Source organism: Globicephala melas, chromosome 12 (genome assembly GCF_963455315.2).
Source record: "Globicephala melas chromosome 12, mGloMel1.2, whole genome shotgun sequence".
In the NCBI taxonomy this organism is placed as follows: Eukaryota; Metazoa; Chordata; class Mammalia; order Artiodactyla; family Delphinidae; genus Globicephala; species Globicephala melas.
In genome coordinates this window covers 72,332,982-72,356,732 of record NC_083325.1, presented here as the reverse complement: position 1 = coordinate 72,356,732, position 23,751 = coordinate 72,332,982, and the positions used below count along the sequence as shown (strand labels likewise).

Below are 23,751 nucleotides of genomic sequence, written 5' to 3'. Positions count from 1 at the left end.
TCCTCCTGAGGGAAGTTCAGGGAGATTAGCTGCAGAGTGCAGGAAGTGGTAACTGACCAGTGTCAGATAGACCCAGGACAACTACACACACGGTCAGCCCATTGGTCAACTAGCCCCCAAGGAAGATCCCTCCCCATTCATTTGTCTTCTGCGTGCTCACTTCTGTGGAGAGGTGGTGGGAAAGAAGGCCCCCACCTTCCCCGTGGCGCTGTAGGTACTGCAGGGATACCTATTCTGTGCTTCAGTTGGCAGGCTATAATAATGTTACAGCCACCAGTTGATATGTGCCATGGGCCATGCCAAGTGCCTTTCTTACAACCAGACATTTAACTTTCAGAACAAACATGGATGTTCAGAAATAGCATCCCCATTGTACAGAGGAGGAGAGTGAGGCAGGGGTGGGAGTGGCATGGAGGGTCTGCCATTAAACTTAGAGATTTAGACCCAGGTCTCTAAGATTATCCATCTTCCATGCTCTTGACCACCCAGGTGTGTCAGGGACTAAGATGAAAATCCAAGGTGAAGCTCTGATTGTGCCATGGAACGAGGCTGCAAGGTTCAGACTTGGGAGAAGGGGTTCCCAAACCTCTCTGCAACTCCCTGGGGAGACCACAAACCCACCGAGTCTAAAAGCCCACCTTGTTTTACTCTGTGAAGCCGCATTTTCCCCATCACTTCTCTCTAAAGCTGTCAAGAGGCCAAAGGGGCATGAGATGCCGAGCAACCCTGAGCCCTGGCAGCTGAGGTATCAGCCGGACCTGGCTCGGTCCAGACCCTGACAGTGAGCAGACGCTGGATCCATGAACTTCTTTGGTAGTTGTGTCTCCTGTCCCCACGGCTGTCTCCCACCCCCTGACGTGTACAGCTGTGGGCCCCATAGAGGACCGATGTGGTAGCTAAGTGAGTGCCTGGGACACAGGTCAAAGGCTCCCCTTAAGAATCAAGGCAGGGCTTCCCTGGTGGTGCAGTGGTTGAGAGTCCGCCTGCCGATGCAGGGGACACGGGTTCGTGCCCCAGTCCGGGAAGGTCCCACATGCCGCAGAGCAGCTGGGCCCGTGAGCCATGGCCCCTGGGCCTGCGCGTCCGGAGCCTGTGCTCTGCAACGGGAGAGGCGACAAAAGTGAGAGGCCCGTGTACCGCAAAAATAAAAATTAAAATTAAAAAAATAAATAAAAAGAATCGAGGCAAACAGCCCCAGGGTCTGTCACCAGGAAAGGGACAGCCTCTGAGAAGAAATTGAAACAGGGAAAGTGGGAGGGAAGAGGGAAGTCCTAGTCTCTCTGGGCTCTACGTGTGGGTCCAGACTTGAGGTGGGCTCTTGCCTGGCTGGGAATTCCAGTGTGCTCAATGCTAAGATGGGGGCTGCCCCATAGAGCCAGGATGGAACCTCCTGGAGACCAGCGGGGGCGCCAGCTTATCAGGCCACGTTCTACTTCCTCTTTCCACTGCTCTCACCCCTCCTGGCGTATTGTTCTGTTTTACTCCCCAAGACTCTAGATAAGTCTTATCCAAATGTTACAGCCTGGCCCCAGGAGTGCAGGGAGAACCAAGGGAAGAGACTTGTTCACATCTGAGTCAGAGTTTTAAGTGGGCAGCATGGTCTTGCGGGTGGAGACTCCACAGATGCCCCACCCACATGGCCACCTGGACAGCACTGAAGAGGAAGGTACTGTGGCTCTCGACACCAGGAAGGAGAGCGACGCCCATACCCACCGCAATCCAGCTCCGCACATCAGCAGCTGGCCTTCCTGTCGGTGAATTAGGGATGCCGGCCCCTGTCCTGCCTCTCCTGGGGTCCACGTGGCCGTCTAATGAGGGAAAGAATATGCAGAAACACTCCAAAGAGCCCATGGCACCAGGCAAATGTGAAGCATCATCATTAAAAGCTTAAATTTACGGGTCTGAAGGAGAAGCAACATCTGGGAAGGAATTATTACAATTTAGAGGGAGGATGCAGGCTTGTTTATAAGAGTGAAATCTGGAAGCAATGTCTGATTCTTTTTTTTTTTTAACTGGTTTGTATTCCAATCATGCGGCTGTGGTGTGAATGTCCAAATGTTCGAAGCAAAATTGTAGAAAGTGAGTTGAGTCTTGGAGGCAGTTTCCTTCCTTCAGCAGAGCCTTACTGAGCATCTACTACGTGCCAGGTGCTGCATGCCCTGCCCACATCTTCCTGCCGCCATGGGCGAGTGGGTGTAACAGATTTGCTGGAGCCTCTGCCCTTCTCTCCAGCCTGCAGCCCTCAGGAAATGCAAGGTCTTCCCAGTCCTGGATCCAGTGACAGGAAAGCCTCTATAAATGTGTGGGGGGCTCTGAGTGGTGGGGCTGAGTTGGTGGATTCCTAGTTAATTGAAGTGGGTCTGCCTTGCAACAAGGAAAGAGTTTGTGTCGGGGGAGCTGATTTGCAACCTTTTTTTTCTGAAACATTTCAGCCTAGGTTTCTGGCAGAGCCCTGTCGTGACAAAACTTAGGATCCAGTCAGGCCACGGGCACCCCGTCGTCCTTATCTCCCCATTCTCCTCGCCCAAGCCAGCCGAGCGGAACCAGGAGATAGGCCATTGCGAAGCCTCCTTTGGTGACACTGTGTTCTTGATATTCTCCAGGGATTCGCCCAGAGTGTCTGTACTCCAGAGAGTGCAGAAAAACTTCTGGAGAGGAGTTTTCAGGAGGAGAAGAGGTGAAGGCAGGGGGAGGAGGTCCGGGAAGCAAGAGCAGGTGTGTGTCTGATCACAGAAGTGGAGGAGACCTGGGGCTGTCCGGGGCCCCAGCTCTGGACGTGGCAGGACACCGTGGCAGGACACCGGGAGGCTGGATGTGGCAGGACACCGGGAAGAGTCCAGACTGGCCTGGGTTCTTGCGGCCCCTGACACGGAGGGACTCTGGCCAGGGAGTGACTTGACCCATTCTGGGGTTGAGCACCACCCCTTAGCAGTAGCCGGGCTGTGAGCCAGGTGAGAGTTGGGGAGGCCTCGCCCCAGGCAGCCATAGCAGAGATTGGAGAGAACTGTTCTGAGCAGTGCCGTGGGAGGCGGCAGTGCAGGGCCCCGCGATGAGGGTCCGGCAGTAGCAGCTGTGGAGGAAGGTCAGTCCCGAACGCACGCAGTCTCAGGCAGGCGGGGGTGACATGGATTGGTGGAGCAGGGAAGCTGCAAGAAAACCTCAGTGCCGTGGTTTTGACCCACCAAAGCTCCACCCTACCCATCAGAATCCTACTTCTTAGAATTGAATTTCTCCCACGGGAAAGAATTTCACGTCATTTTTCTCTTGGGTTGGGGGGGCGATGATGAAAACAGTGTTGGGAAACATCGAGTTAACAGTAACGAAGAACCCGGGTGAGCTGCGGTCCTGCCGACAGAGGTCTGCGGTAGGGGCTGGGCCCGTCTGGGCTTCTCTGCTGTGAGAGGCTCTGCTCAGGGTCAGGGGGTCACTTGGGAGCCTGACCACCTCCGGGGCATCTGCGAGCTGCCGAGAAGTGGGCAGTGGTCGGGGGGAGGACAGCCAATCGGGTTGTAGGGTTAGTTTGGGCTCACCAGCACCTGACTGGAATGCGGACGTCCACCGACACCTGTGCTTTGATTCAGCCCAGGGTGGTGACTGCAGAGAAAACACAGAACAGTGCTAAACTCCTCACTGATTGGGATCCCGGGAACGAGGGGGCCGAAATCCAGAACAGAGACGTGGGATGCAGGCACAAATCCAGAGCTCCCCTTCCAGCTCCCTCCCACTTTCACTTGCTGTGTGACTTTAGATAAATCTTATTGTCCATGAGCCTCAGTTTCCTCGTCTATAAAATGGGAATACTAATTGTAAAGTATTCACAAGCTTGTTAGAAAAGGTGAATGAGAAACTGTGAACGGCTAGGCTTTGTCAACATCAGACGTTATGAAAATATCATTATTGTTCCCTCGATCGCAGCCGTGGCCTCTGAAGATCCTGTCTTTCTTTGAAGAACACGTGCCCGTGGAAAAGCTTGCCGGGTGGCGCATCCCTATCGTGGAGAATATGTAATGGATCTCATCAGTGGCCAGTTCTGGCTCCTTAATGGAAAGAAGAAGCCTGAGCGTTGTGCCGGGTGGGCTCTCGGAACCGGCTTGTGCTCCATCTTTGCATCTTAATTCTCCCCTTTTAAAAGCAGTGCCTTCCGGGCCCCTTGGTCCATGAACTGTCGAGAACCTGATGGATAAACACTCAGAGAGAGTGTTTATTTGGGGGTTGGCAACATGCCTACAAGCTTTGGTGAACCCATGGTTGATGTTATTAATGGATGGCCTGGTTTTCTCTCTTCTTAAAAGAAAGAGAATGTGAATGAGAGTTCCCCTCGCAGGATACGTTCAGAGCAGACATCCGAGCCTGTGCCAGGGGTGCCAGAGGGTCCTGCACCTGGGCTGGCAGGAGGGTGGGTGTGGGAGCAGGTTTTCTCACTATGGTTTACAGCCTCCAGCTCCTTTGCCTTTTTTCTTCCTTCCAAGGAAGGCAGAATCCTTGTTTCCTAGCTGGCTGAGGGGTAGTGAGCTACCCGGGCGCTGGAATCATAATTGGGTAGCATGGTCAAGACCCAGGCAGGGCTGCTCTCTGATCCTGCATCAAACGGGAGACTCCCTAATTGGTTTTTCCTCTCTTACAGCAGTTTCTCTCCAAAAAATTGATACCTTTTATAGGGAAGTAAAAAAAATCCTGGGGCCCTTGTTTATTATTCTCTTCGCTATCCATTTGGTTCACGTCAGGAACCATCTTTATTTGTAGATCTAGAGTTAGAATGGGTCTCAAAGATTTCTTTGAGTTTAATTCTGAGGATCTCCCAGCATTTAGGCAGTTATGTAACCCAGACAGCCTATTCACGGGTCCTGCTTTCATATGAGACTTTATGCTGTCCAATTCAATTAGCATCTCTTAAGGGCCTTGAGAAGGTGAAGGACTTAAGACCAATTTCACGGGCGTTGACTTATTACCTACCGTATTTTTTAAACTAAAGTAAAAAAAGTCCCTCAGCCTTTGGCTTTTTAAATTTTATTTTCCTTAAGCCTGGAAGCTGCCCTTTGATGATGAGATTAGTGGAAAAGAAAGGGTCAGTTTGACCAGAGATGTCAAAGGTCAGCTCCAGAGGTAGTACCTTCATCTCCCCTGGGGTTGGAAAACCACACCTACCTCCCTGTGATTTCCAGGGTTCTTTCCTGAGGTTCATTTTCCCAAGCCATGATCTTTGGAACCTCAAGGTTTTACAGTGTTATCATGGGAATGAAATTATTACTAGAAATCAGTTTCTAGTCATTTATTTTAAAATCACTTTAAATACCATGCATCTCATTAGAGTAGAATGTGTTTCGGTTGATGGATGTAGCTTATACAGGCCTCCCAAGAAGAAAAGGTACTGAATGAAGGGTCTGTGTACACCCCCATGTGATGGGTGTTATGGGCCAGAGATTCAAATATTAAGATGATGTCTGTTCTCAGGATGCTCAGGATTTGAATACAAGGAGTAGAGGTTGGGTGGGAGAAAACAGAGCAAGAAGAGGAAAGAGATGAAATTACTGAGGCATAAACTAATAGCAAATAGTAGCTGAGAACAGCTAGAAGCCCCTCGAGGGAGGAGCATCTGGTTGAGGTGGGCAGAGATGTCGTGAAGGAGGTGTGACTTGCCCTGGGACTATGAGTGGATGATGGCAGTAGTGAGATGCCGATGCTGATGCTTTTGCTGAGGATGATAATTATGTACCAGTTTCTCTGATGCATTAATAACGGGAAACAAGAGTTCATAGAAATTAAATAATTTAGCCGGTGTCACAAAACTAAGGGCCATGTTAGAATTCTAATTCGGATGTCTGATTCCAAAGTCCTGCTTCTAACCATCTCTGAGAATGTATTCATTAGGGTCTTGACAGGAAACAGACACATTCAAATGTGTAATTTGAAGAGAGTTAAACGAAAGGACTATTCACAAAGGTGGCGGAGAGAGAACTGTATGGAACCCATCACCAACCAGAGCCGCGACCTTCAGTAGAGAGTCACAGCCATCCCATGAAGACAAGCAAGGAGGCAGGAAATTGGGAATAAACACCCAGCCCCACCCCAATCCCTGGTCTCCTGCTGGTGTCTGCATTGGCTGAACGTAACTGGAAGTTGCAGGGTCTCAGAGCTGGAGTGACACCCTCTCTGCCAACCGGGTGAGCCTCCCAGGACACAGAACCGGATGGAAAGCCGACCTGGAGGAGCAAACAGAAGATACCCAGCACAGCCTGTGATGTCTCACACGTCAGCTCACGTTAGGATCTTTTCATAAGCACATTAGGGAACAGTCCCAGAGAACTCAGCTTTGCATGTGGTTTATTTTTGTTCGGAACTTTGTTTCGGTTATCTCCTCTAGAAGTGGCCTGTGGAGACCACAAAGGAGGAAGGACGAGGCCATTGTCATCAGAACAGTTTAGACAGCACTGGTGGCTCACCCCCCTGCACTGCCCACCCCCCTCCTGTCTGGACTGTGCTGTATTTGTCTGGCACAACCCAGAGTCGAGCCATCTGGGTTGCAGAAAAGGGAAGTGGATTAACCTGACGTTGGCAACCAAGAGGTTTGTCTCAAGAGAGGGAGAGCTCTTTCTAAGGCTTGCTGGCCAGGGTCTTGGGCTCTCAATTAGTTAGTAGCCTTTACAGTGGCCTGCAAGGCCCTACGCTAACTGAATTCTCACCTCTCCAGCTTCATGTCCTATAGTCTCCCACGTCCAGCCACAACTGCGGATCCAGGAACACAACAGTCACGCTCCTCCCGGGGCATTTGCACGGGCTCTTCCCTCTGCCCTGAATGCTCTCCCCGGACACCTGCACAGCCCAGGCCCGTATCATCTTCCAGCGCGCTCGAATGCCATCCTCTTGGGAGGCTTATTACCCCGACCACCCTCTCTAAACTGCACCACAATCTCCCACAGTCATCTTCTGCTCTACGTCTTCTCTGATAAATAGTGCTGACGACCTTCTAATATATTGTACAATTTGTACTTATTTCTTAAGGTTATTGTTTGTTCTGTGTTTCCATCCACTAGAAGATGAGCTCCATGAGGGCAGGAATTTTTCTTCCTGTTTTGTTCACTTGTATTCCCAGAGCCTAGACACTGCCTGACACCTAAGGGGGATGCCCTTAATATGTATTGAATGCATGAATGGGTCATTAAATGAATGAGATCCTCCAGAATCTAAAAACGGACTGATGACTGTCCCCTGGACCTCTCTCTTCACCGACACGTCACTGCCAAGGCTCTTTCCCAGAAATACATCGATCGTTTATTATCACCAGTACTGTCAGTATTTTGTGGCCAAAGAGATCGATTTAACTGTCTGCTTCACATAAGCTTGGTAGAGGAAATGTACTTACGACTTTGGTTCTGTATCAAAATTAAATGGTGACCTTGGCTTACTTTGCTTCCCCACTGAGGTTATTTCTTAATCGTAAAGGGAACACGCTATCCTTGGGAAAAATAGTATTTTTGCCGCCTTCAGCTTTAAAATGGCTCTTTGATATGGCCCGTGTGTGTCTGTCAGCAGCATCTGAAAAAGCTTGAGTTGAGAGGCTCCGAGAAAGACCCGTTGCATCGTCGGAGAGAAGCTCGTCATAAGGTGGATTTAGTTTACAATAACTTATTTACCTGTCCACATCCTTCATATCGCATTAAAGCTTTCTCCCTGCTATCCGGGACTCTGGAGTGCTAAGAGGAAAAGGGAAAATCAGTTGGTAATGATATATTCAGTTTAGAAAAAGGTATCGATTCCCAGGTAACGACAGTCATGCGTTTTTTGCAGTGGAGGATGCCATTTCCTGTCGTGAAGATGACTTTCACATATATTATATTTGAACTAGGGAACTAGGGATAGCCCTGCCTCCCCATATTCAATAGCCTCTCTCTACGAGGTAGTAAATCCATATATTTTTTTATAACCCTTCTCTCCAGGGAACCCATCCTTTGCCTCCTCAAGGTCTCTTTGTCCATTGTCTAAAAGTAATGATGTGCTTTTGTAGTTCTAGAGTTTGTGTCCTGTGCTCTTTTCAGCCTTAAAGAAGACTTACATTTCTTATTTTTCCCCATCTCTGGAATTTCTTGGTTTGGATTAGATGGAAGGGAATGCCATTATTCTCTCTCTTATTGCGTGTTAATGGGTCTACCATGGGGATTAGGGCTTTCTGTGTTTGGGGGATGGAGGGGTGAGATCTAGTGTCTGCCCCTTGGGGTTCTCTGCTGCCCACTTGGATCCCCTTATCTTGGTGTGCTGGGGCAGAGTTTGGGCATGACCTGTGTGAGATCATCCACACCGGGAAATCCAAGATAGGGACAAGCTTCCACTTAAGTTGGGGACCATCTAAGATGCTGGAATTCCAAAGAGATCTTTTTGCAAAAGATGATACCTTTTCCCCACCCCACCCCCACTCTTCTGTCTCTTTTTAGACGGCCTGGCCTCCTGGTGATGTTCACGCTGTGCTAAGTGTTGGTGGCCATCGAGGATTTTGCATCCTGGGGACGAATCCTGAGCTTGCCAGAGACGGACGGTGCAAGGTAGGTCAGCTCACCTGGAAATCAGAAAGTCATCTTCTCTACCACTGATTTCCTCGGGGAAGTAAGGTGAATGTAGCTGGTCCTCTCACCCTTTTGGTCAGTGAGATTTTTACCGTAGACATGGGATTAACTGGTAACCAGAGCCAAGCTAAGCCACCTGGGCCCCACCCTTCTGGAATCAACACATGAGCAAGGCTGTCACTCTTATTCACTCACCTGGGGCTCTGGTCCTCCAGGAGGTTGGATCTGGGGGTGGCCAGCAGCTAGGTGACTACTTAGCTCCTTAAAAACTGCAATTCTTCTTTTGTAATTTAACTTTTCTTGTTATTAAAATAGTATTATTAAATATCATGAAAATAGTATTGATGTTATTAATATTAAAACAAATAATAATATTTGTTCAGTGTAAAAATATTTTAAAAGATAGCACCTAAAATTATATAAATTACTTATAATTATAATCCCGAGAAATAAGCATTTTAGTGTTCTTTTCCAGGCTGTTTTCCTAAGCATATACATAAAGTGTACACGCACACATGCACGACACAGATGAGGTCACACTGTAGGTACTAGTTGGTAATCCATTATTTTGACTTCACAATATGTTGCAGGTACCTTTTTATGTCAGTAAATACAATTCTATAGCATTTTTAAAGGCTTCATATTGTATGGTTATAATAAGCCACACAGTTTACTTAACCAGTGCCTTAATAATGGGGATCTAGTGTATTTTTAATATTGCACTCTTACGAACAATACTATAACAAACATTTTTGCATATATGTCTTTGCATAGTCATTTGATTATTTCCTTGGATTAAATTTATAGAGGTCAGCCTTAAGATTTTGATTCAGGAATCTCCAAGCTAGATCAGGAAGACCAGGCAGCCAGGAGAGGTAGGGGGAACATGGCCTAACCTTGTGACGGCAGAGTCTGATGAAACTAATCAGCGAGCTGGGCCTGGAATGAAGGTGGGCGTTGGGGGGTGTAGGCGCCGGGGTTCAGGACGCTTGAAGCTGAGCTGACCTAGGCTAGCATGTCTTGATGACACTCGAGCCTTTAGAAGTCCATGGGCTGAAGCCACCTCTGCATCACTCCTAGGGCTGGTGCTGGGCGAGCTCAGATGCTGCATTCTCAGCAGGCCCATGCCCTGGGCCCTCTGACCAGGAGCCTCAGGGGCTCTGCCTGGGACCAGCCTGTAGCCAGGACTCCAGCTTCCTTCCACAGCAGGGGTCTCAGCAGCTGACCAACAAGGTTCCTGCCACGCCCTGATTGTCTGCTGGTCAGAGAGCTTTCTCTTTGGACTCAGAGACAGTGGAGTTGGGGATGCGCTGCACTCCCAGAGCCCTCGCACAATGAGAAGGGATCCTGAGTTGCAGGCAGACTGGGTTGTCAGCAGGAAGCAAGAGGAGGCTCCAGGCTGGGCCTGAATCAGCTACCGAAATAGAAGAAACATCCACGTGCACCCAGCCTGCTGCCACCCAGCAGTCCAGCAGGGGTGGCCAGTGGGGACAGATGGGCGCCTGACCTTGAGAGTTGTTAGGCTGTTGGCACACTCCTAAGGACATCACTGACTGGCTGGCCAGCTGGCCAGCTACTCATCCTGGACACTAGGGAATGCTTTGCTTCTGTGACTGTCAGGCCAGAGGAGGGGAGTTGGAAAACTAGACAGTTAAGCTTGGATTTGGTGACCGTGGCTTTCTCAGCTCTTGGAGGGGGCAAAGGTGGAGTTAAGTGTCTGAGAAAAGATTCAGGAGATGCTCTTCACAGAAGTCAGCTTTCCAAGAATACGCCTTCAAGTTTTAGAGTGTGAGTGTGAGTGTGGCTGAGGTGAAGGGGGTAGGGCAACCCAGGGCAACGGGTTTAATGGCCTTTATTTTGGGGTCTTCTATTCCCTGCCTCTGATGCAGGGTGACACATGGCTCTTGTTCATCCCAACCTTTGAGGAGCATGTATTTTAGGATCGGGAGGGACTTGAAGGTTATCTCACCAGGCATATCTGATAGGACACCCCCCTTGTGGGCCTTAAATCTCTGTGCCCACCAGACTGGTCTTCTCACTGTGAACCCATGGCAGTCTTCCCTACCTCCTGGCCAGTCCCTGGAGGAGAATCATTGATTCTCTCTGTGCTCCCTTCCACCACCCCGCCCAGCGCCTGCCGAGGCTTTCAGTAAATACTCAGCGCACACACACACCCCCAGCCTTTCCTGGGGGCACCGCCATAGCATATGGCCTGCAGCTGGGTCATACGTTTCCCTCACGTGCAGGACTCCCACAGATTCCCAAGAAGATAGGAAGCTTCCACGGCCTGCGTTGACCCCTGGTAACCAGTGGAAGAGCTATCACTTTCCTGTGGAAATTGGGCCAGGTCACTGGGCTCCATGAATCCTGCTACAAAGCGGGATCTGCTCAGAGGCAGAGCGCGGAGGACCGCTCTCTGCTTGTCCGTGGCCTGATGAGCAGCCCCTGTAACCAAGAGCATGGTACCGGGACCAGCCAGCAGGAGGGAAATCTGATGCCAGCACTGCAGTGTGCGACCGTGGCCAGGGTGGGGCTGAAGAGTTAAGGGGTAAAGCTGAGGACCTGGTTCGTGCAGAACTGAAGACTGAGCCAAGAATGGCATTAGCAGACACCTAGGCTCCGAGGTGATGAAGGGCCAGTGCCCATCCCCATCGGTGCGGGGGACGCCCCTGTGCAGCCTCCCCAACCTTCATCCTGGGACTGTCGCAGTGCTGCCTATCCCGGCCCCTAGTCCCCCTGGGCGCCCTGCATCCTGGGAGGACATTACAGATGCCTCCAGAGCTAATGGGACCTGGAGCTGTGCCATCAGAGGACACATTGTGCTGTGCCCCGGACTTCTGCACTCACAGCAGCTTCACCCGGCAAAGCCATCCCAAAGGTGCCCTTGCTGACCGCACACATCCTGTGCCTTTCTGCACTCCCTCGCTCTTCACAGCCTTGCTTCACTGGACCCCTGGCCCCTCCTCCCTCCTTCTCTTTCTGATCCCCCTTTGGCTTCCACCCTGAGGATGGACCTGTGGGCTGCCATTTTAGTGCTGCTTTCGCCAGCATATCCAAGCTGTCACCCACTTGTCCTTTGTTCTTGCTGCCTGTCCTGGCCCGCCCTGGAAACTTCTGCAGCCCCTACCTTCCCTGGGCCTCTGGGCCCTCAGATGCCTGAGGGGGCCGTGTAATCACGCCGAGGGGCTTGGGCACAGATCTTTTAGCAGAGCCTGAGCCAAACCCTCAGTGCTGCCCAGGCATCCTTCATGCATCACTTGTCCATTCCCTTTCCGGTCCTTGCAACTGTTCCCTGCCTCCCCCATTGTCCTCAAGACCTCCAGCCAACCCTGTCCTCCTCAGGATCAGCAAAAGACCTCCCTACTCGTTTCACGTAGACGTGGAGCCTCCCACCCTCGGCTCGGGTGGGCTGCATCTCTCTGTCTTTCTGGCCACTCCAGCCCCTCTTCCTGCTTCTGCCTGTAAACGAAGGTGTTTGTGCTACCGGGTTTCCCTCAGCTTTACTGTCTCTCAGTAGCCCCTCTACTCCCTCTGCTTCAGCTGTCCCCAGGGCTTGATTCTCAGGAAGCACCTCTGTCCTAAGGTCCTGACCACTCCTCCATAGTTCTGAGAATCCATTACCCACCGGTCTGATTGCATCTCAGACTTGACCTGGACAGAAGAAGCCACCTCATTGCTGTGAAGCCTTTAGGGATGCCTCAACCCTCGCCTCTCCCTAGGCTGTGAACCTCTGTCCTCTGTGTCTTGAGCCTCTCATCCTCTTTCCTGGACCATGAGCTTCTGAAGGACAGGGACCATTCTTTTTTTTTTTTTTTTTTTTGTGGTATGCGGGCCTCTCACTGTTGTGGCCTCTCCTCTTGCGGAGCACAGGCTCCGGACGCGCAGGCTCAGCGGCCATGGCTCACGGGCCCAGCTGCTCCGCGGCATGTGGCATCCTCCCGGACCGGGGCACGAACCTGTGTCCCCTGCATCGGCAGGCGGACTCTCAACCACTGCGCCACCAGGGAAGCCCTGGGACCACTCTTTTATCTCCCCATCATGAGATCAGGTGATCTTATTCAGTTCAGAGGTCACAGGACTGCAGGACAGATGACCTCACAGGCAGTGTGTTAGAAGGGACGCTGGACTGAGAGACAGGCCTCTGGGCTCTCATCCCAAATCCACCACTAACGCCAGGCAAGCCCCGTACAGCTTTCTGAGCCTCCATCTCCTCTGCTTCAAATGTAGGATAACCACCCACCCACCCACCTTCCTAGCTCCCAGGAGAAGGTAGACAGGTTCAGAGGCAAAAATGACATTACCTGGGCCAGCAGTGCTCAGGCCTCAGTGAACACTGCAGTCACCTGGAGAGATTTAAAAAATACAGATGCCTGGGTTCTTACCCCAGACCTTCTAATTTCATTGTTCTCATGAGGATGGGCATCTGTGTATCTTAAAGCGTCAACCAATACTCTCAACTCAAAGGTGTTAACCAAATTCCTGGATTCTAAGCCCTGAGGATTTGGGATGGAGGTTGTGGAGATTTGGCAAAACAGAACTGCTGGCTGATGTGTAATTTATCTACTCTTTCAGCTATTCTAAAATCTGCCCCCTGGGGCTCCCCTGGTGGCGCAGTGGTTGAGAGTCCGCCTGCCGATGCAGGGGGCACGGGTTCGTGCCCCGGTCCGGGAAGATCCCACATGCCGCGGAGCGGCTGGGCCCGTGGGCCATGGCCACTGGGCCTGCGCGTCCGGAACCTATGCTCCGCGGCGGGAGGGGCCCCGACAGTGAGAGGCCCGCATACCGCAAAAAAAAAAAAAATCTACCCCCTGGGTCAAGGCTTCTGAAAGCTGGGTACCATGGCGATAGCAATCTGTCAACCCTGTTCATCTCGCCCCACCCCGAAATGATTTTCCATGAACGCTACAGGCTGTGAGGAGATCTTATTTTCCTATGGAGCATGTAGATACGCTCACATTTAGGACTTTGTGGCAGTCAGTGTCCATCCTGTCACTGTGACTCCTTTGCTGGGACCTGAAATCAGTGCCTCTGACTTCAGCATAGGCATCTCCTCCCAAGCCATCATCACAGTGTCTCATGTCGGATCATGTCGTAACAGATAAGCTCCTTGTTTGCCTCTTCTAAGTCTAAACAGTGGCTCTCAACCCTGGCTGCATATTAAGATCACCTAGGGAAATTTTTAAAATTCTGATATCCCGGCTACACACCAGATCAGGTAGATGAAAATCTCTATGGCTGGAACCCAGGCATTAGTATTTCTGTGACACTCCCCAGGTAATTCCCAGTAGGAGGCCAAGGTCAGGGGCACGGCCAAGCCTGGAGGCAAATCTGTGACCCACCTGTGACACACGTTTGAGACCTCCTAGGGGTGTTTTCATGGAGACAGCATGCCCTGCACACTTGTTTGTCTCCCTCCTGCTTTTGATTTGCATTGTCTCACAGTCTCCTTTTAAGTCACCTTCAATCCTTTCTGAACTCAGTGAGGTGAAAACAGGCAGAACCGAAAGCTTCCTGCTTTTCTCTGGCTGGGCCCTGGGCAGCCAGCTCCCACCCCGTCAGGCCTCCCGGGAGAGAAGGTCGCAGACCCCCTTCCCTACCCGCAGGTGCCAGGCCAGAGCCGTCGATTCTGGCGACCCCACAGTGGGGAACTGCAGCCAGTCTGCCAAGAGCCCTCCAAGGCCAGTGAGAGAGGCTCGGTCAGTTCACAGCACCTGTGCGCTGACACGGGACTGGGGCAAAGAGGGGGCCGACAGGGTGGTCTGTCAGAGCATCACTGTGCCTGGGACGGTGGCTGTGCCACCCTCGTCTGCCCTCCCTGGCCTGTGAGACTCGGCCCCATGCTGAGCAGCGTGCTGAGACCATCAGCCTAAGGCAGGCGATGCCCCAGGGGTGGATCCCCCATTTCTGGAGTTGAGTTGTTGGAAGCAGCATATGCACAGGGAGGGCACTTCCCCTTGGCTAATGGGGGCAGGGCGCACACAGCAGTTCACTCTAGCTGCAAAACCTTGTTTGGCACCTGGGCTAGAAATAGCTTATCTGCAAACCTCAGAGTTTATTTTTGTGGCCAAGTTTGATTTCCAAGTGACCTGTCTCCTTCTTTACTTTGCACCTGCCCCAGAGACCAGGGCTGATGGGAACAGTTGTGGGTTTGTGCCCTACAGCAGGGCACCTGGCCCGGGGGGGGCGTGGGAGTTGACGCCCAGCCTGTGCTCTGCAAGCTTGGCTGTGCCTATGAGGGCTCAGAGGGAGGAACACCTCTTTCTAAGTTGCACAAAAATGCTGAATAGGCTGGTAGTGGCCCTGCCAGAGTCCTGCTCCAGTGATTGTGTAAGGACGCTCCCGAATTTGTGAGCTTCCGGCTCTTATTGATAGTTTCATATTTTCACAGGTCACTCAGAACTTTTAAGCTTTTATCTGCTAATCATAAATTCTCTCTCTCTCTCTTGCAACGTGACAGATAGAGCCAGAAGCATTGGGGCTGTAAGAAGAATACCCAGCACACGGTAAAACTCATTCATTCATCCACTCAAGCACTTACTGGCAACCACACTGTATATTGTTCTAGGTCCAGGATCCAGAGAGGTCAGACAAAAGCCTGTCCTCAAGGAGCTGGCAGTCCAGTGGAGAGACCAGCAAGTAAATACATTCTGACAATAAGATGCGATAAATACAACAGTAGGAATTTATACAATGTGCTATGGAAGAACTCATTCAGTCAACAAATATTTCTTAAGCACCTGCTCTATGCCAGGCTGTATTCTGGGCACGGGGGGTACAGCAGTGACCATATGAGACAAAATCCCTGACCCAGAGCACACATTTGAGGCCATGAGAGTATTCAGCAACTAGTTTGATCAAAACCACAGGATTCCAAGAAGAGGTAACTTCAAGCTGGAAATGTGTGTGTGTGTGTGTGTGTGTGTGTGTCAGTGCACACACGCACATAGGCAGCGTTTCAGGCAATAGAAAGAAACAGCTTGTGCAAAGGCCTGAATATATAAAGGGACAGGAGAGCCCAGAGCATAAGTGCTAAGGGAGACCTAAGAGTTGGGAGATGTGGCTGGAAAGGTAATTGGGTCTCGGCTGTGATGGGCATTGAATGCCATGCTAAGCCTCCAGAAGCCACGCTCTCAGATAATGGAAGCAGAGCTGAAGGCTCACAGAGCACTGGCCAGAGAGCACTCTCACAGCCAAGCTCCCCGTGCACTCCCTGAGCCCCAGAGACTCTTTGGCAGCCTCGTGCTCAGGGCAGCCACTGCCCCAACCTCACTTTGTTAGAACATCCAAGACTAAGACCGTAGGACTTACTTTACCTCTTCCCATGACCCAGTGCTTTCAGTTTGCAAAGTGTTTTCACATAACTTCATCTACTTGGTCATAAGGGAGACCCTAGGAGGTAGATAGAGAGGAATTATTGTTGCCATTGATTATACTGAGCAAAACAAGCTGAGGCCCAGAGAGGGCCAGTGTCTTGCCCAAGGTCACACAGCCAATCAAAGCAGAGTGGGAACTAGAGTCCTTGTCTCCTGGTTCCTAATCCAGAGCCCCTCCTGCCTCCACATCAACTGCTACTCCTTAGATTGAAGCCTAAGACCTCTGAGCGAGTGTCAGTCTGCGCCTGCCTGCCTTCCACAAACATTAGTTGAGCACCTACTGTGTGTCAAGCCCAGCATTGAATGACCATCCTCTGGGCCTCAGTGTAGTCCCACCCCCACCCAGGAAAAAAACTGGAAGAATCACATCTTCCTTCCTTCCTCCCACCCACAGTGACCCAAGAGGCCCAAAGACCACAGTCAGCCAGGCCCAGGCATCACCCACCTACACCAAGTTGAACAGCGAATGGAATTACCACTGCAGGCTGCAGACCACTCACTCACTGCATCCTCTCATCCAGGCCACTCGGAGGCACATTCATTACAGCTGCCAGTGCATGTTCTCACTCTTACTTGTAAGAGAGCTGGATGCTAAAAGGATGGGGGAGACTTAATTCTCATTCACAGAGCTAGAGCTTCCCTGTGTAAGACAGATGCAGCCTAGCAACCCTCATGAGCCCTTCTTTTGATTTGTAGCAACTCATTTAGATAAAAGCATCTGGTTTGTGAGGTAGCAACAACAACAAAAAATCATTAAAAGCATATTTCTGCTTTTACAAAGTGACCTAGTAACAGCACAGGAGGTAACAATTAACCTATCCCCCCTCCTCCAGGTACACAGGCAGGTGCCGAAAGTGGGAAATGAAAGTCCGGACACGGAGAGGCTCTATCCAGGGTCCCTTCTCAGATCAGTGCCATGCTCACGGATGTGCACGAGGCAGCCCCCAGCAGCCAGCCAGAGAGCCTCGCCCTCCCATTAGCACGGACAGGAGGCATCCTGCTTCTCCAACCCAGAATAAACAGTGCGATTACTTACTTAGCAGCAGTTCAGGGCTTTCTAAAATGCAATCAGAGTGCTCTGCATCTTGCACAGGTGAGCACAGAGCTGCACTACTGGCTCTGTGAATCAGATAAAGTAAATCTGACCCCATACCAGCTAGCCAAACTCACCTCCCCTGACTTCCACCCCGGCACCCGTGCATGCCCCACGCACTCACACACGGCCTCTGTTCCCCTCCAGACAGACCCTGTGCTTCTAACTGACCCTGCTTGTGTGCCTCGAACCTCTGAGCACCTGTCCTGCTAAGCCTGCATCTCCCAGGAGTGCCTCTCCCATCCCTACCCATCTCCTGGCAAAGCGCTCCCAGGCCACCCATGCTGGGAATTTTCTCTCTTCTCCTCTGATTTCCTGATACGGTTACTCTCCCCGGCACCCATTTGGTTCTTTTGGGGTCAAGTGCAGTCCTTTCACTGGCCAGTGTGCTCAAGGCTCATCCCCGGACCACTGTGAGCTCAGAGCTGAGCACATGTAACACTGTAAAGGAACTGATCATAGGAGGTCAACTCACACGGCCTCTGGCAGTGCTCCTGGGTCCCTCAGCCCCTCTGCTTCCCTTCTGTCACAGAACCCTCTCACCTGGCACCTGGCTGTTTTCTTGTCTGCCTTGGGAGACAGCTGGGAGTCCCCTGAGGGCAGGGACAGTGTCTTGGTCACTGGGTCACTCCCCACAGCCTGACACAAAGAAGGTTCTGGCACAGTTATGGAATGAGTGAGTGGCATGTGTGCCTCACTCAGAAGCATCTCATTTAACCTGTCTCACCTGCGTGTACTCAGGGTCCTGCCACGCCCATGAGAGCAGCTCACAGCTGCCCACCTCAGGGCAGTGAGGGCAATGCACTGACCCAGCCCTTCCAAGGCCACTGCCCCTGGGGCACCAGCACCCCAGGCCAGAGCTCTCCTTTCTGCTGTTCCAAGCTCAGTCCCCAGTCCAAGAGGAAGACAGGCTCCCAGACCCTGCTGGAACACAGGGTCTCAGTATGCTCAATTTAACATTTAAAACACTTTTGGAAAAGAGGTCCCATATTCAAAGGGACCTCCCAGCATTCATTCACTCGTTCATTCATTCATTTGGGGAACATTTGTAGTAAGCAGCGTAGTGTAGTGGTCAAGGGCACAGATGATGAAACAAGACTGCCTGGGTCCTAATCCCAGTCCTGCCCCCACCAGCTGTGTGACTTCCGACACGTTATTGAACCTCCTCGTGCCTCAGTTTCTTCACCTGCAAAATAGAGATTATAAATATACCTACCTCATGGGGTGGTTGAAAGGATTAAATAGTTCATATAATACAACATCTAGAATGGTGCATGAAACATAGCTTAATACAAGGGTTTGCTGTTATTATCCTAAGGGCTGGGACCCCAGCCGACTCATGGACGTAATTCATACTTTCTTCAGGACCAAATGCCCACCCCCTACCTCCGCCCCCTTGCCAGTCACCCTGTGGCCTTTGCTTGCTAAATACACCAGGGGACCTCTGCTCCCAGGGAGGTGGCCCTCCTCAGACCACAGGGATCCCAAACAGCCGCTGGGCTGCAAACTGATTCTCCAGGGACAACGGCAGAGGGTCCTGGGGCCCCTCCGCCTCGCTTCTGGTGGGGGATCTCCCAGCACCCAACACAGAGGACTTGAGCTCCTGCTCAGCCCACAGCTGCCCCCGGAGCCTAAACCCCAACAGCGGACAAATGCCCCTCAGAGCCCTGGGGCCTGCCCCATCAAGGGCTGCCACTGGCCGGCTTCGGGACCGGGAAGCGTGTCCCTGCTCCTCTCTGGATCTCAGTTTCTTTGTCTGTGTCCTGAGGGGGTTGGATTCGTGATTGATCCCCAGGGGCCAGTCAGGCAACGTCCCTAGGAGTGACACTCTGGATGTGGCCACATGGGGGCTTCAGGGACTCCACAGTTAGCACTGTGGCTTCAGAAGGTACGTCAGCTTGTCCTTGGGGCATCTGTCATTAACAATTTTGAGGTCGTCATCTGGTAAATAATTCATGACCCCAGAGACGGGATTAGCCGCCAATAAACAATAATCCATTTAGAACGAGGCTTCCAGGGGCCGTGCAGCCGTGGGGACGCAGCTCCCTCCCCGCCTCCGGTGTCCTGCTGATGAGCCGGACTCGGGCCTGGCCTTTCTGAAGCCCTCCCTCCCCACACCCTCCCCTGGCTCAGCAGGGTTTAGTCTCTGGAATAACAAGGACGAGTATTGAGTGCTGACCAAGGGCCAAAGGCTATGCTGAACGGTTTCCATGTACTTTCTCCTGGAATCCTCCCAGCAACCCTATGGACGGACGTGGGTACTGTTATTGTCCCCCTTTACAGAGAAGTAAACTGAGGTTCCCAGAGGCTAAATAACTTACCCAGAGTCAGAGCGCAAGCGGTCTGGGACTCAGGTCAGCTCTGGCTCTGAGCCCGCCCGTCCCACCCCCTCCTACTGTGAGTTTTAACCTCTCATCCCTCGTCTGGCCTTGATGTCTGTGTGACCTGTGCCCTCCCAGCTAAACTGGGAGCCCTGGAAGCCTGTGTTCCCCCGCTGGTCTCCCTCACCAAGCTGGGGGCCCAGGAGGTGTTTCATAGGGACTGCAGAGCCCAGCCTCACTGGCCGGCTGACTAGTTAGTGGTATCATTAGACTCCTGAGGGGTGTTTAGAGGCCAAACCAAAGCCATTGGAGCCGGGAGGAGGAGGGCATGTCTTCATCTGAACTTCCCATCTTCTCACCGGCCTGGTACACTTCTCCCTATCAGGAGCACAGCCTTCGGGCCACGCTTCCCCATCCTGGGGGAGGAGCTCTGTGCCCAGATGGTGTGAACCCGACTGTACGGGCTGGTCTTTAGGATTGGGTGAGCCCTGCCGAGAGCTGTTCCTCTCCTGCCCATACTGTCGCCCTACCAGCAAGGCCAGCTGCTCGCCCTACATCTGCAGGACTACCTCAGAGTCCTGCCCAGGGACCCCCAGTCAGGGAGAGACCCCAAAGAAAAAGAGGTGAAGTCTCTCCCACTGCCCATTCTTGGCTTCTCCTGGGTCGGGGCACACAAGGACACATCAGCACCCCCACAACCAGCGTCCCCAGGGCCTGCAGTCATGAACGATCTTGGTTACACTTCTCAGGCCACCAGAGCCACCCTGAGTTGGGAGCTGTGAGGAACAGGGCGGAGTTGCTGGATGCTGGGCCCTGGAAATGTCCCACATCTGGAATGTTGCACAGACCTCTGGGCCAGGCCGTGTAGTGGGGGAAGTCCCATGCGTGCTCATTTCTCAATAACTGTGGTAACCAGCCCTGGGAGAGGCCCCCTGTAGGCTTCTCCCCTCTCCTACTGTGGACAGCGGGGTGGTCAGGCCTGGAGGACACAAAGGCCAGGAGAAGTGGTCCCTTGCTGCGTTCCAGAACAGCTTGAATCAGACGGCAACTTCCCCTCTCCTTTGAGGAGGCTTCCCTGAGGAGACACCGCTCCTGTCCTGCCTGTCAGGCTCCCACACTGACCTACGTCCCCAGGCCCCTTCCTGTACAATTTGCATCCGGAAGTGGGGGAAGGTCACCGGGGCATCGCCTGCCTTAGGCCGATGGTCTCAGCACGCTGCTCAGCATGGGGCCGAGTCTCACGGCCAAGGACGGCAGACGACGGTGGCACAGCCACCGTCCCGGGCACAGTGATGCTCTGACAGACCACCCTGTCGGTCCCCTCTTTGCCCCAGTCCCGTGTCAGCGCACAGGTGCTGTGAACTGACCGAGCCTCTCTCAGGGGCCTTGGAGGGCTCTTGGCAGACTGGCTGCAGTTCCCCACTGTGGGGTCGCCAGAATCGACGGCTCTGGCCTGGCACCTGCGGGTAGGGAAGGGGGTCTGCGACCTTCTCTCCCGGGAGGCCTGACGGGGTGGGAGCTGGCTGCCCAGGGCCCAGCCAGAGAAAAGCAGGAAGCTTTCGGTTCTGCCTGTTTTCACCTCACTGAGTTCAGAAAGGATTGAAGGTGACTTAAAAGGAGACTGTGAGACAATGCAAGTCAAAAGCAGGAGGGAGACAAACAAGTGTGCAGGGCATGCTGTCTCCATGAAAACACCCCTAGGAGGTCTCAAACGTGTGTCACAGGTGGGTCACAGATTTGCCTCCAGGCTTGGCTGTGCCCCTGACCTTGGCCTCCTACTGGGAATTACCTGGGGATCCCGGTGACTAATGTGAGACATCTACCTCTTGCTTATCCTGAAAGGAGGGGCGCATCCCCTGTTGTTCAGGGCCTTGTTCCCTGGGGCTGGTACTTCCTCTCCCGCTGGCAGCTCCAAGCTGAGACCTGCTGCGCAGCTCCACGGGGGTCCCAGCAGCTCCCTCTTCCAGGCTGGCTCCTCCAGCCCATCAGGACGAGACTTCCCGTGCCCCGTGCCATTGCGGACGGATTGACAGAAAGCAAAACTGTCATTTAGGGAGGGGGAGGCGGAGAGCATGCATCTCCATGGGCTCTGACAGATAGCAGGTACAACCTCCGACAGCCCCCAGAAACGATGCTCTATTACGTGTGTGCTCCCATGTAATTCGTCCTTGTGTTCTCAGTGAGGGCGTGCTGCGGGGCTGCACGCGGAGGGGGACCTGCTAGGCCTGCCCCGGTCCTTCTCCTCCAGCGAGCCCTGGGGATGGCTCAGCCCTGACACTAGAGCCTCTGCCACAGGTCTCCAGGGCAGGAAATTCCATCAGCTCCCACAGTCCCCACTGAGGTGGCTCCTACAGGCTTTTCTTCTATCTGACCTAAATCTCCCTTGCTGCAATTTAAGCCCATATTCCTTTGTTTTGTCTTGAATGGAAATGGAGAACAGCTAGTCCACAGCTGCCTCCTAAAGCAGGGTGAGCCCGCAGCCCTTCGTACCTCCCGCCACAAGGAAGCGTTCTCAGAAGCCTGCCCTGTCGAGTCCCTCCCGAGAGGAGGCTCTGAGAGGACAGCTTGCACACTGAGGCATGAGACGGGGCTCCATCCCTGGCGGCAGGGGGCCTGGTGGGGGCAGAGCCCCTGCTTCGGGCACAACACTGACGTGGCCCCTGAGGCTGCCGAGTGAACCAGGGGAGGAGCAGGGGAGGGGTGGGCGTGCGAATGGATCACGGTGAAAAGTGCAAGGATGGAATCTGGCCAGGGAGCTGGGGGAGCCTCCAGAAGGAGGTGACACCCACCCACCTTAAATCCCACAGGAGGGAGGGAGTCAGCCAGGAGGAAAAGGACAGGCCTTCAGACGGATACCAGGAGGGGTCTCCTCCCCTCCAGGTCCCTGGTTTGGCTTTGACAACATTGTTCTCTTAGTTATATTTATATTATTATATTATTTATATTAATATTAGTTACAGTTCTATATTAAGCAGATTTTTTTCCTGCCTTCCTCTGCTGGTGGTGAGTCTGGAGTTGCACACCCTCACACGGTCCTTCACTTTTCAGTGAGCGTACAAGTGGCAGAAGCCCCCATGGGCTAAGAGCCTCCTGGAGGGGGGTCTGTTGGCCTTGTGATCTCCTAGACCTCTAGGTTTCTGTCTCGTTTTTGTGCCTTTTTACTTCTGGGAACAAATAACTCCCACTTGTTTCAGCTATTTTGTAGTCCACTGAAGACAGTTCCTAGAAGAGATGGGTTCATAGTTAAAAAAAAAAAATTAAATTTGATTGGAAAGCAGTAGATCGCAGCTAAGTTCTGAGTTTAAAAAGCAGGGACGCTGAGTGTCCCTGACAGCACTCAGGCAGGGTGCAGTGAACGCGAGAGAAGAATTTTTATTTTTCCTAGGCCAGTGGAATTAAAACCTTCCGATTCTGTCGGATAAATGGAGAGAAACTGAATCCTTTTTTCCTAAGCAGTTATCTAACGGCAATCCTGAGATGTGAGCAAGGTCATTTGACTTTTTTTTTTTTTTTTTCCATTGCCTGGTCAGAAGCCCCCTCCAAACTACTCTGCTCAGTACAAAGGGACCAAAAAAAAAAAAAACATTGATTGGATTTAAATAATGGAATTGCCATTAATATCTTCCATAGAAGAAGATTGATTCTGACTTGGATTTATGGGAAGTTAGGGCTTGTAAAAGTAAACAGAGTGGTACTCGTTCAATATTGATGCATCACCCACCCCGAGGGCTGGTTAAATGGATGGGCTCTCGGCCAAAACCCCCCATGCCAGCAGCTGGGTTACAGGGGCCTCTGGAGGGTGGCGAAGGCATCCTGGGCCCAGTCCATTTACCAGCTGTGCTGGTCTAGGAAGCCAGGCTGCGCCCTTCCCCGCCTTCCTTCGCATTCGATTCTAAGGTGAAGATCACTGCCCTTTTTTGTCAGGAGGCTGTGGGGGAGACCAGCAGCTCTCCCTGATACTCTGCAAACGTTCACTGCTCCTAATAGGACCGAGGACCCTCTGATGGGCCAGAAAAGTCCCTCTCTCTCCCTGCACCCGCTAAGAGCTCCCACCCTTCTGCAGGTGGGTGGGTGTGTGGACCACCGCAGCCTCTAGCGCTGCTGTTCTTGGGCCCAGAGCTCAAGACCTTCAGCACAGGGACATGTGGGCTTGGGGTTTCAGAAGGAGTTTCTCCAGTGACTCTTTACTCCTGCCCAGGAGAAGGTGGAGGTGAGGCCCAGGTCCTCTGGGAAAGTGGTGGCAGGGCCCTGCGTGGACTAGGAAGGGCCGGTGATTGAAGGTGATGGGGGATGTCGATCACATCACAGGGCTGGTGGCTCCCACTCGTGCCAGCGTCCCACCCAGCTGGGCCTTCAGCTCCACTCCTGACTCTCTCGCTCTGCCTCTTTCATCCCCATCCAAGCATGTG

At 52.5% G+C, this 23,751-nt stretch overlaps 1 protein-coding gene across 2 annotated transcripts in view; it reads left to right on the top strand.

Moving 5' to 3' along the window:
* Window positions 1-23,751, top strand: part of KLHL29 (kelch like family member 29) — a 310,779-nt gene that overhangs the window by 74,178 nt on the left and 212,850 nt on the right. For both annotated transcript variants that reach the window (XM_030858308.2, XM_060309498.2), the window contains exon 2: window positions 8,427-8,534. The gene's annotated coding sequence lies outside the window, so the exon portion shown is untranslated. The remainder of the gene's footprint in view (window positions 1-8,426; window positions 8,535-23,751) is intronic.